This window comes from Eptesicus fuscus, chromosome 3 (assembly GCF_027574615.1).
Source record: "Eptesicus fuscus isolate TK198812 chromosome 3, DD_ASM_mEF_20220401, whole genome shotgun sequence".
Classification (NCBI taxonomy): Eukaryota; Metazoa; Chordata; class Mammalia; order Chiroptera; family Vespertilionidae; genus Eptesicus; species Eptesicus fuscus.
The window spans coordinates 108,412,405-108,423,927 of record NC_072475.1 but is presented as its reverse complement, the minus strand read 5'-3'; the positions used below and the strand labels follow the sequence as shown (position 1 = coordinate 108,423,927).

The 11,523-nt window shown below is 39.8% G+C and overlaps 1 pseudogene; it reads left to right on the top strand.

The window, feature by feature from the left end:
- Positions 1-688: 688 nt before the first annotated feature.
- On the top strand, positions 689-1,171 carry LOC114229335 (60S ribosomal protein L21-like; annotated as a pseudogene).
- The last annotated feature ends 10,352 nt before the right edge of the window (positions 1,172-11,523 follow it).

Genomic DNA, 11,523 nt, shown 5'->3' with positions numbered 1-11,523 from the left:
CCTCCTCCAATTCCTCCTCCTTTTCAGTATTACCTTATTGCCATTATTTTTATTTCCCACTTATGCTAGGTGTAGAGCTGTGACAAAGTAACCTAAAAAGTAAGGCATTGTAGTCAGATTTGAAGAATTTCTTTTGTTCCCTTATTTGTAATACACAATTATAAATTTATATTTATAGTTCATTTATGCTTGGTAAATAATTTTTTAAATATATTTTATTGATTTATTACAGAGAGGAAGGGATAAGGAGAGAGAGTTAGAAACATCGATGAGAGAGAAACATCGATCAGCTGCCTCCCACACACCCCACTCCTGGGGATGTGCCCGCAACCAAGGTACATGCCCTTGACCGGAATCGAACTTGGGACCCTTGAGTTCGAAGGCCGATGCTCTATCCACTGAGCCAAACCGGTTAGGGCATATGCTTGGTAAATAATTTTGAGTGAGCTTTGTAACCTATAATATTTTTTTTTCCTTGCTTGAAATAAAATAGGGAGAAAATTAAGTGAAAAGTTTCCTTTTATATGTATATTTGTGTGTTCTCATTCATAGGTATTTTTAAGCTAATTACTTCAAAGAATTCCTCAATTCACCGCAGAGACACACACAGTAAAGCATGATATATAACTTAACCAATACATATTTGAGCCTTTCAGCCGGAAGCACCATCTTCCAGTAATTCGCCAAAATGACTAACACAAAGGGAAAAAGGAGAGACACCCAGTATGTGTTCTCTAGGCCTTTCAGAAAACATGGAGCTGTTCCTTTGACCACATACATGCTAATCTACAAGAAAGGTGATATTGTGGACATCAACGGAATGGGCACTGTTCAAAAAGGAATGCCCCACAAATGTCACCAGGGCAAAACTTGAAGAGTCTATAGTGTCACCCAGCATGCAGTGGGCATTATTGTGAACAAGCAAGTTAAGGGCAAGATTCTTGCCAAGAGAATTACTGTGTGAATTTGGCATATTAAGCACTCTAAGAGCCTAGATAGTTTCCTGAAACATGCAAAGGAAAATGATCAGAAAAAGAAGGAAGCCAAAGAGAAAGGTAATGGGGTTTAACTGAAGTGTCAGCCTGCTCCACCCAGAGAAGCACACTTTGTGAGAACCAATGGAAAAGAGCCTGAGTCGCTGCAACCCATTCCCTATGAATTCATGGCATGATAAGTGAAAAAAAAACAAAAACAAAAAAAAAAACCCTTCTGTGCTGATAAAAATGTTTCTCTTGAGTAGAAGTGTAGCATCCCTTCCCCCTGAAAAAACAAAAAACAAAAAACAAAACTAAAACTTTGTGTACTAAAAATATTTTTTAAATACATATTTGAAATGTTGATGATCAAATATATAAAACATTTTGTTAACACACTTATTTTTCTTTACAAATGTGATAAAGTAATAGCAGTTAAAGTGTAATATAAACAAAAGTATATTAATAGTTACTAATTAATAGTTACTAATCTATGAATAGCTATCCATGTAGAGAATACAGCATCTGTCTAAGAACAAGGAACTTTATAAAATGAAATTAAAACCAACTGGAATGGCAAGAGAACTGACCTACAGTTCCAGCTCAAGAGACTAAAAAAAAAAAAAAAAAAAAACCCACCACATCTTACCTTCCATCTTAAAATACTATTTCCATATATGTTTACAAATTTACAAATGCTTTACCTGGATACAGAAAGGGCAGTTGATAACAAAATTATTTTTGCTAGCAAGATGCAAATATCTATATATATATAAAACCTTAATATGTAAATAGACTGAACAGAGGAACAACTGAACAACTGAACAACCAAACAACCAGTTGCTGCGATGTGCGCTGACCACCAGGGGGCGCATGCGGAACATGGCAGGAATTGGCAGCAGGCGGCAGAGCCTGGAACATGGCGGGTGTTGGCTACCGCACGATGGTGGAGCAGGTGAGCAGGGGTGACAGACCAAGGCAGGGGGCGCATGTCGCTTTCATCGGGGCGAACCTCTGGTGGTTACTGAAAATTCTTTGCTCCCACATGCCATGGTCCCAGGCTGCCGGCACCAGCCCCACTTGCACCTGCTGCTGGCGTCCAGCACCAGCCCTGATTACTTGGCGCTGTCAGTGGGTACAAGCGGTGGCTGCCAGCCCTGATCACCCCTCAGGGCTCTCCACCTCCCCCTGCTCCTGAGGGGTGATCAGTGCCGGCAGCTGCCACTTGCACCCACTGCTGGCGCTGGCCCACTCACACCCACAGCCGGTGCCAGAGTCACCACTCGCACCAGCTTCCGGCACCTGGCACTGCTGCCTATCTCTCGGTGCTGTCAGCGGGTACGAGCAGCGGCTGCCAGCCCCAATCACCCCTAAGGGCTTCTCCACTTCCCCCTGCTCCTGAGGGGCAATTGGGGCAGCTCGCACCTGCTGATGGCGCTGGGCCCTCTCACACCTGCTGCTGGCGCTGGCCCCAATAACTCCGTGCAGTCAGCGGGTGTGAGCAGGGCTGGCATCATCAGCGAATGGAAGTGGTGGTGGCAAGAGTGGGGCTGCTGATAGACAGGGGACCAGAAGCCACAGCAGGAGGTGCGGGGCAGGGGTGCAGAGAATGGGCCGAGACCCGCCCCTGTGCTCACCACAGCTTTGCAGCACACAGTTCCTTTCAAGGTGCACGGATTCGTGCACTGGGCCCCTAGTCTTTTACTATATTTGTGGTAAAATGTCAATTTCCAGAATATTTGCTTTAAAAATATGGCCAGGAAAAAAAAATGTTTTCTTAAATTTAAAGTAATTGTTAAAGGTTAACCATTCAGGGGAGCAAAAAACAATCAAGTTCATTATGTCTCTATTTTTTATTATTTCACCCTCTGTCTCTCATATCATATTGAGTTAGTTATCAAAAAGAGAATATCAAATGTTACCAAGTAGAACATGGCACGTCTCCCATCCAAGTACTATGGGAGTGGGGTGAGGGGTGGCAATGGTAAGATATGTACACATATAATACCTTAATAAAAAAAAAATTGGAAAAAAAAAAGAACATGGCACGTCAATCTCAAGAAGAGAATTAGCAACTTTTCAAATTTATGCACTCATAATAAGCATTTTAAGGGTTCACGATGCAGTCAATTAACTGAAAAATAAATACAAGAGACCTAGACCACTTACAAGGTGGAGCTAGATGGCATAATTCAGCAGAGTGGATATGGGCCTCTCACTAGGAAAGGCAAGAGAAAATATAAAACTGCACAAGGACACTCTCTGGAAAGCTCTCCCATATTTGTACATGCTGTCTGGTTAGAGTAGGGCAAAACTTGATACTTTTATTTCCAACCTTTGACCCTGGACATCTGGAAACACAAATTGAGTAACAAAAAAAAGGAAGTTTTTTATTTCATAAATGTGTGTGTGGGGGTGGTGGAATTTAAGCATCTATCATCCATTCTGCTAGCAAAAAGGACTAGTATTTATGCACTTGTAAGGAACTTTAAAACATGGAACATTTGGTTAGAAAATAGATCTCCAGAATCTTGGCAATATCAGCACATTGTTATTTCTAATGATGGAGTTAGGCATGGCTCAGCACTTTGATACTCTTTGATGTCCTAATTTAATAGACATTTTTCATTTCTGAAATTTGAAATACGGTGAAGAATTATATATCAACATACATTAACAACACATCTAGATTTGGTGTTGTGTGCTTTTTAAAGTAGTTTTTATTTGTAATAAATTTTTAATCATTGTATTATATTTTAAAATATAACAGCAATAATTTGATTTATCATAGTGGCTTTAAATTATGTGGATAATATTAAAATTCAGGTTATGTCACAAAATATATAAGAAATCTTATATTTTTCTTTTTACATAAAATTATTTGTTGTGGCATATTAAATGTTTGTTTGAGCACTTCTAATATAGAGTCACTTAATTCTTGATTGCAAGAAAAACATTTATCCACATAAAGATAGACAGCATGGTAAGTGCAAAAAAATCATAAACTACAGGGTCGTAGATGCTTGGGCTGTCATTTAGACATTTCTTACTGTTCAATCTTGGAGAGTTATTTAGCTTTTCTAAGCCTAGTTTCTTCATCTATGATAGGCATTTTGTTGGGAGTGTTTTGCAGGATTGTTGTGAAAAGGAACAGTGATTATGCAGAGCACAGGACAGACTCTATAAATGCCATTATAATAGCTATCCTTATCAACTTAGTTATTAAAATGTTGGAAAATCCATCCAGTATGAAGAGATAAATTCCAGAATTATTCATTGCCCAGACAAATCTAATCTATGGCTGTGATCTTAATAAGTCTTACAGCTCCAGGGGTCATGGCGACAATGTGAAAGAGAAACACTCTTCCCTTTGCACACAGCAACCACACACAGGGATAATTAGATGTTGGTCAGCTAAATAAATAAACAAGTCTTATGGCGTCTGATTAAATTATACTGCAGTACCCATATCTACTCTATTATGATTAACTGTCATATGGTAAATGTTATTCATTAGTAATGGGGTCTACTCATTACACACTGGAAAGTATTCTTTTAGTATCATATAAAAGACATTATATTACCATGTAATTTGCCAAAATGAATTAACTTGGAAATAAAGCAATTTCTATTTGCAGTTTATTCATTGCCTTTTATGAGGCTAACTTGGTATTTTCTGTTTTGTTTTGTTTTTAATTGTCTTGCCAGGATTTCTTTGCAAGATTTTGGTCCATGCTAGAAATTTACACTTAGCTATGAGGCAAGAATTCAAAATATTTATGCATTCCCAAAAATGTATGTACATCTAAGAAGCACCATTCTTGAGTTTTTTTATTTTATCTGTCTTAACAGGAATTAATTTATATTCTTATAAACTAATGCCTAAAATTGTAATATTGAACATACTCTGATGCTATCTTATAATATTTATTTTATTTAAAGAATGTTTAAGACATAAACATTTACTAGAGTTTGTATTTTTCAGTCTCTACACAGAAAAAAAGTTTATATTTATACAGTTGTATTAATTCTAGAATTATAATATTTTTAAATCATTGAAAATAAATAACTGAAAAGAGAAAAATAAAGGCAACACCCCCATACATGTTTTGTGGAAGCAAATGAATAGCTAAAGCACCAGTTTCCAAATGTTCTCTTGAATCTGAGCTTGTACATAGATAGGAGGGCATGTAACCACATTTACTTTCTTTAAAAAGTGCATGCTTTTATTTCCAGCATCTACAGACTTTATTATCACCATAGGAGAACAAAAGCAAAATGCTTTTTGTTTCTTTCTTGATTTTTGTCTTTCTTTTAAAATCTCATGCCTGTTTTCTTTTCTTTTGCAGTTCACACAGCATAGTGCTTTCTGAAAATACACATGCAGTTTCCATTATCTATGGAGCCTGCATGAATCAAGGAGAGAACAGACCCTACCACATAGTATCTTTCTTGTGTGGTATTGTGAGCACCTGGTCTTCCTTATGGCAAGCCCTTTGACAAGTTATTTGGGCCCTTTGTTTATAGTTAGGGAAAACCATTTTATCTATGACCTACAGAAGTAGACCCCTTCTAGATGGCCACCGATCTTCCCACATGGCCAAAACATGGGACTTTCATCTCCCATGTAGACAAGTATTTTTACAGGCATTCCTCGTTGTGCTTTGGTGGAAGAATTCAAACATGGATAAAAAGAATTGCTGTACTTATGAATGTAAAAGAAAATGTAGTGTGTGGATAGTTTATGGCTCTTCTAGTCTAGCTCATCATTGATTGGGAATAAGAAACAACCATTTTGTCAAACTTGGAACCCAATTAGATTTTATACTGAAAATTTAGAGTGAGCTTCTAGCCACTTGGGTTCCATTTCCTATATTCAATATCTGATTCTCTGCATTTATCACAGAAGTAACCAAGCAATAGGAATGATTGTATTCTATGTGTATGCTACTTACCACATCTGTGTGAATTTACAGTTATCTTTGATAATGAGGAAAATAATGCACACTGTTTTTAGAACAACCTAAACAAATACCAATAGCCACACAAGTCGAGGGCATAGCCTATTCTAAATTTAATGGGAAAAACAACTGATCTGATTTACTTCTGTTACTGTCTACTATAGATTCCTAAATATTCTTTGCTCTGGTGGAAGAAATTCCAACCAGGATTGGCATAAAACTTTTGCCTTCTAAACTGTTTATGTCTGTTAGGTATGGGGAAAGAGAAGACATTTTTTATATGGGCTGTGATGATTAATTTTATGTGTCAGCTTGGCTAGGCCACACATAGTACCCACATATTTATTCAAACACTGGAGGCTCAGTGCATGAATTCATGCACTGGTGGGGTCTGGCTGGCCCGCCCCAATTGGGGCCAATCAGGCCGGGCTGACCAGGGGGAAGGGACACAGGTGTTTGGCCAGCTGATCCCACCCCCAATCAGGGTGGGGGGATGATTGGGGGCGGGACCAGCCAGGGGGAGGGGCTGCAGGCAGTTGGCTGGCAGTCCCCACCCTCAATAGGGGTGGGGGGGGCAATCGAGGGTGGGGCCAGCTGGGGGGAGGGGCTGCAGGCAATTGCCTGGCCAGCCCTGTCCCCTGGTCGAACTCCAAGTCAAGGTGACAATTTGCATATTAGCCTTTTATTATATAGGATTATTCTAGATGTTTCTCTGAAGGTATTGTTTTAGATTAATTTAACATCTAACTCAGTAGACTTTGAGTAAAATAAATTATTCTCCATAATATGAGTGGACCTCACGACCAGTTGAAGGTCTAAATAGAAAAGGACTGACTGCCCTCAATGAAGAGGCAATTCTGCCAGCAGATGGCCTTCAGACTCAGTTTTTTGGCAAAGTTTGACACACCAAGCTCAAAAGGTTGCCCATCACTGATATAGGATGAGATATGATGTCCTTGTAATTGTTCACTCTTGGTCTGTATCCCTCTTGATACACACACACACACACACACACACACACACACACACACACACACACGTAAGGGCAAGATAATACTTATTAATTTGACAAATACTTATTGAGCACATGTTATCTACCAGATACCATTCTAGGCCCCAGCAATACAATAGTGAACGGAAAAATACTTTCTGTCCATAGAGATTTTACAATCCAATAGGAAATACACAAAAACAAGGAGAAAAATCACACTACAATTGAACAAAGTGTTGTGATTGGAAACTTGGAGTATATGAGGGATCACGATGGAGACACAGTTAATCTGGTCTTTGATATCAAAACAGAAAGTAAAAAAAAAAAGTAGAAGAAAGCAAATATTAGGCTGGTGGAGAGGAAGGTAAGTGTATTGAGGCATATGTCATTGATAAGATGAGTTCAGTGATCCAAATCCAAGTTTCCCATTTCTGTAAAGAGGATCAGCATTATCAAGAAATTACTTCTATTCACTTTGCATGTTGAAATCCAGTCTTTGCATTTGTGTGCCTAACTTTGACACATTAAAAAAAATACAATTTAGTGTATAAAATGCTTAGAAGTTGGCATGATGCTTCATTCTGTCATTTGTATCTCTGTCCACAGAAAACTATTAATGCTATATAAGCCAGTGGAAAGGAATGAAGGACATGATTATGCAGAAATTATTAATGTTTCATTTTGGAGTGCAGCAAGAAAGATAAATACGGCCACATACAAACTCTACAGTTACAAAACCCCCATGTCAGTGCCCTGACTAGAAACAGCAAAGAGCTAGAAGTGAGACCAGCTTTTCCCAAACTGTGCTTTTTGTGGTGCCCAGACAGGTTCTGGAAAAACAAACAAAAATACCCCACAAAACAATATTACTGATACTAGTAATATTGTTTTTGAAAAAAAGTATCATGCAGGTTGGCTCAAATATTACATCGATTTAGATATATTTATGCAAAAGTTGCCTGAGGTAAGGGGTGCCACCTCAGAGAAGGCTAGGAAATTGATGTGCAATAAATGAAGGCATGGCATTCAAACTGCCCACCTACACTCAGGCAAACCTTTCCAATAACCGCCTCATCATATGTCATCTTGTAAATTACTGCTGGTTCAAATTATGTGTTTATTATATATCTGGTGTTTTTTGTATATTAAGCATATAAAATAAATCTAGTGTAGCCATGAAGCCATTAGTTTTTCTGTGAGACTTTTGCTTGTTCTTTATGCAAGCAGGTATTCAAATTCATGAGTGTTTGATACTTGGGAAATACATGACATTTTAAAAGTTTTATAGTCATACTAGAGGCACTGGGATGGGGGGGTCCCTCAGCCCAGCCTGCCCTCTCTCACAGTCCAGGAGTCCTCAGGGGATATCCTACTGTGGGAGGGGACCAAACGGGTGATCAGAGGACAGCGCCACCCCCATCGCCCCTCTGCCATCACTGATTGCCACCCCCCATCCTCGTTCCTTCCCTCTGCCCGCCAGCCCTGCCCTCCCCCCGCCTTCCCCCCCCCCCCCGCCAACTGGTCATTCTGCAATTCGGTCGATTTGCATATTACACTTTCATTATATAAGTTTAGGAGATGACTTTCTGAATAATTTTAATGAGAATAATTTACTGGTAGATAATTTCAGTGAATCAATCTTAGAATAGGAATCAGGAGACTGATCATCAAAGAAGTAAGCTAATTAAAGAAGTGAACCATTTTTATTAGAAGTGAGATACCTTTTTTTTTCTTGCAGTGTGAAACTTAAGTAAAAGTCATATGATAAAGTGAAAGAGCTAATGGACTTGTGTACATGGGCAGTAGAAGAGTTTCTACTCCTTTTTATTAATGTTTAAAGTGGACACATTTCTGAAAATGGAGTTCCCATTTTAAACCTCACAAAATGCTGGTGTTTTCCTATTATAATGAGTATAGAGGAAAATACAAGATGCCATATGATGTTTCTATTGCTATATATTAATAGATTATCAATCCATATTACATGTTAAAATAAATACATAGTATGCTATTGCAGGCAGTGGTAGCACAGTGCTTAGCTTATTATACTAGTAGGTATTCCATAGCTATTTGATGAGTGAGTGAATGTATAAGGTTAAGAAATATAATGGATGGATATAAAAATCTGAGTCTAGAAGTCGTTTTTGGATTCAGATTCTAGCTATACTTGCCATAGTAACTCAAAGACAATTCTCATCTCTGGACTCCAGAATATTTTTGTAAGAATAAAAAGAGATTGTATCTAACTTTATAAAGGTCATTTACTTCTGTTATTGCCATTATTGACATACATAGTCACAATAATAGTATTCCAAGTTGCTTTATTGAAAAAAAAAAGTCTGAATTTAGTATCCCAGTGAAAAGAAAGGTCTTTTTAGGAGGTGGTAATTTGGAAGGAATTCCAGTTAAGAGGAGCCCCAGTTGAATTAAGAGCAATTTATGTCCCTCCAATATAGGATCCAGTTCAGGATTAGATGATACATTTAGTTGTCATGCTTAAGACATGTCATGCTTCAAGATGTGACAACTAAATTGCCACCAAATCCCTCAGTCTGCAACTGTGAACACCTGGTGGCTACTGCCTCTGGAGAATAACTGCCTCTCCTTTCCACCTTCCAAGTCTTACCAGAGTTCTGTCAATTGGCTGGCTATACTAGTAAACAGGCATCATAGGCATTCTGGGAAATGAGACTGTTGGCCTAAATGCTCTTCTCCAAGCTATGTGAATGCTCCATTCCCTCATACTGTTTGGTGTACTGACCAATTATCCTCTCACTTGACCTCTAAACCAGATTTCTCAATTTTTACACACTTTGGGTCAAATAATTATTTGTTGAGAGGACAGGGCTTCCTGTGCATTGCAGGATATTTGGCAGCACCATTGGAACTCTACCCACTAGTTATCCGTAGCACCTTCCCAATTGTGAAAAACAAAAAATATCTACAGATGTTGTTAAATAGCACTCAAGGGACAAAATTGCCTTCAGTTGAGAATCACTGTCATAACCCTAAAGTTACTTCATGATTAAATTTCTTAACCTCGTATTTTGTATTATGGACTGAAAGTTCGTGTCCTCACCCAAATTCATATGTTGAAATCTGTTAAAAGATAAACTGAGGTGCATTAAAATTTTTAATAGTTTATGAAAGCATACAGCAATTAGAATCGAGTGGTGCCAAACCAGAAGTTGTTAGGAGGGCTCCACCCACAGGAACTGGGAGAGAGGATTTTTAGTACACAAGACTTGGAAGCAAAGCAAGGATATTAATTGGCTGACTTACGCACTTGCCTTATTTGGGAAGACCTAGTTGGCTGTTTGTGATTGTTGCTCTTAAGTTTTATTTTCTTGGATTTGAGTTCATTGAATCTGATTTAGATTTTTGTTTACTTGCATCAGAGACTAAGGCATTAGAGCCATTTCTATCTAATGGCTACCTTGTATAATCACTTTAACAAAAGAATTCCCAATGTAATGGTATTTGGAAGTGGGACCTTCAGAAGGTAATTAGGTCATGAGAGTAGTGCTCTCATAAAATGGATTAGTACCCTTATAAAAAGAGGTGGGCTAGCTAGCTAGCTTTCTTCCCTCTACTTGAAAATAAAATGAAAACTTGGCAATCTGTAACTCAGAAGTGACCCTCACCAGAACCGGACCATGCAGGCACCCTAATCTTGGACAGCCTCCAGAACTGTGACAAATACGTTTGTGTTAATAAGCCACCCAGCCAATGGTAGCTTTTTATAGCAGCAATAACTAATACCTTGTATTTAACATAGCACCCTCACTACTTGACATGTTACATATTTGTTTGTTTTTTGTCTGCCCCATCACTCCCCATTTTACTAATAAGCTTGATGAAGGCGAGAACTTCATCTTATACACTAGAGGCCCGATGCACAAAATTTGTGCAAGGGGCTCGGCCCTTGCAGACCTGGCTATCTTGGCCAGCCCTCACAGCCACGGCTGGCCCTCACAGCCCCTTGCAGCCTCGGCCGCAAGGTTTCTGGACGGTCATTCTGCTGTTTGGTCTAATTAGCGTATTAGCTCTTTATTATATAGGACTAGTGGCCTAGTACATGGAGAGGGGGAGTTCCCTCAGCCCAGCCTGCACCCTCTCCAATCGGGGACCCTTGGGGGATGTCCAACTGCCAGTTTAGGCTTGATCCCATAGGCAGTTGGACACCCCTCTCAGAATTTGGGACTGCTGTCTCCTAACTGCTCACCTGCCTGCCAGACTGATTGTCCCTAACTGCCTCTGCCTGCCTGCCTGATTGCCCCTAGCCCCTCTGCCTGCCTGTCTGCCTGATCGCCCCTAACTGCCTCTGCCTGCCTGCCTGATTGCCCCTAACTGCCCTCCCCTGCCAGCCTGAACTCGCCCCCAATGGCCCTCTCCTGCTGGCCTGGTTGCCCCCACTGCCCTCCCCTGCTGGCCTGATCTTGCCCATAACTGCCCTCCCCTAATGACCTGGTTGCCCCTAACTGCCTCTGCCTGCCTGATTGCCCCCAACTGCCCTCCCCTGCCTGCCTGATCTCACCCACAATGTCCCTCCCCCTGCCAGCCTGATCTTGCTCCCAATGGCCCTCCCCTGCCAGCC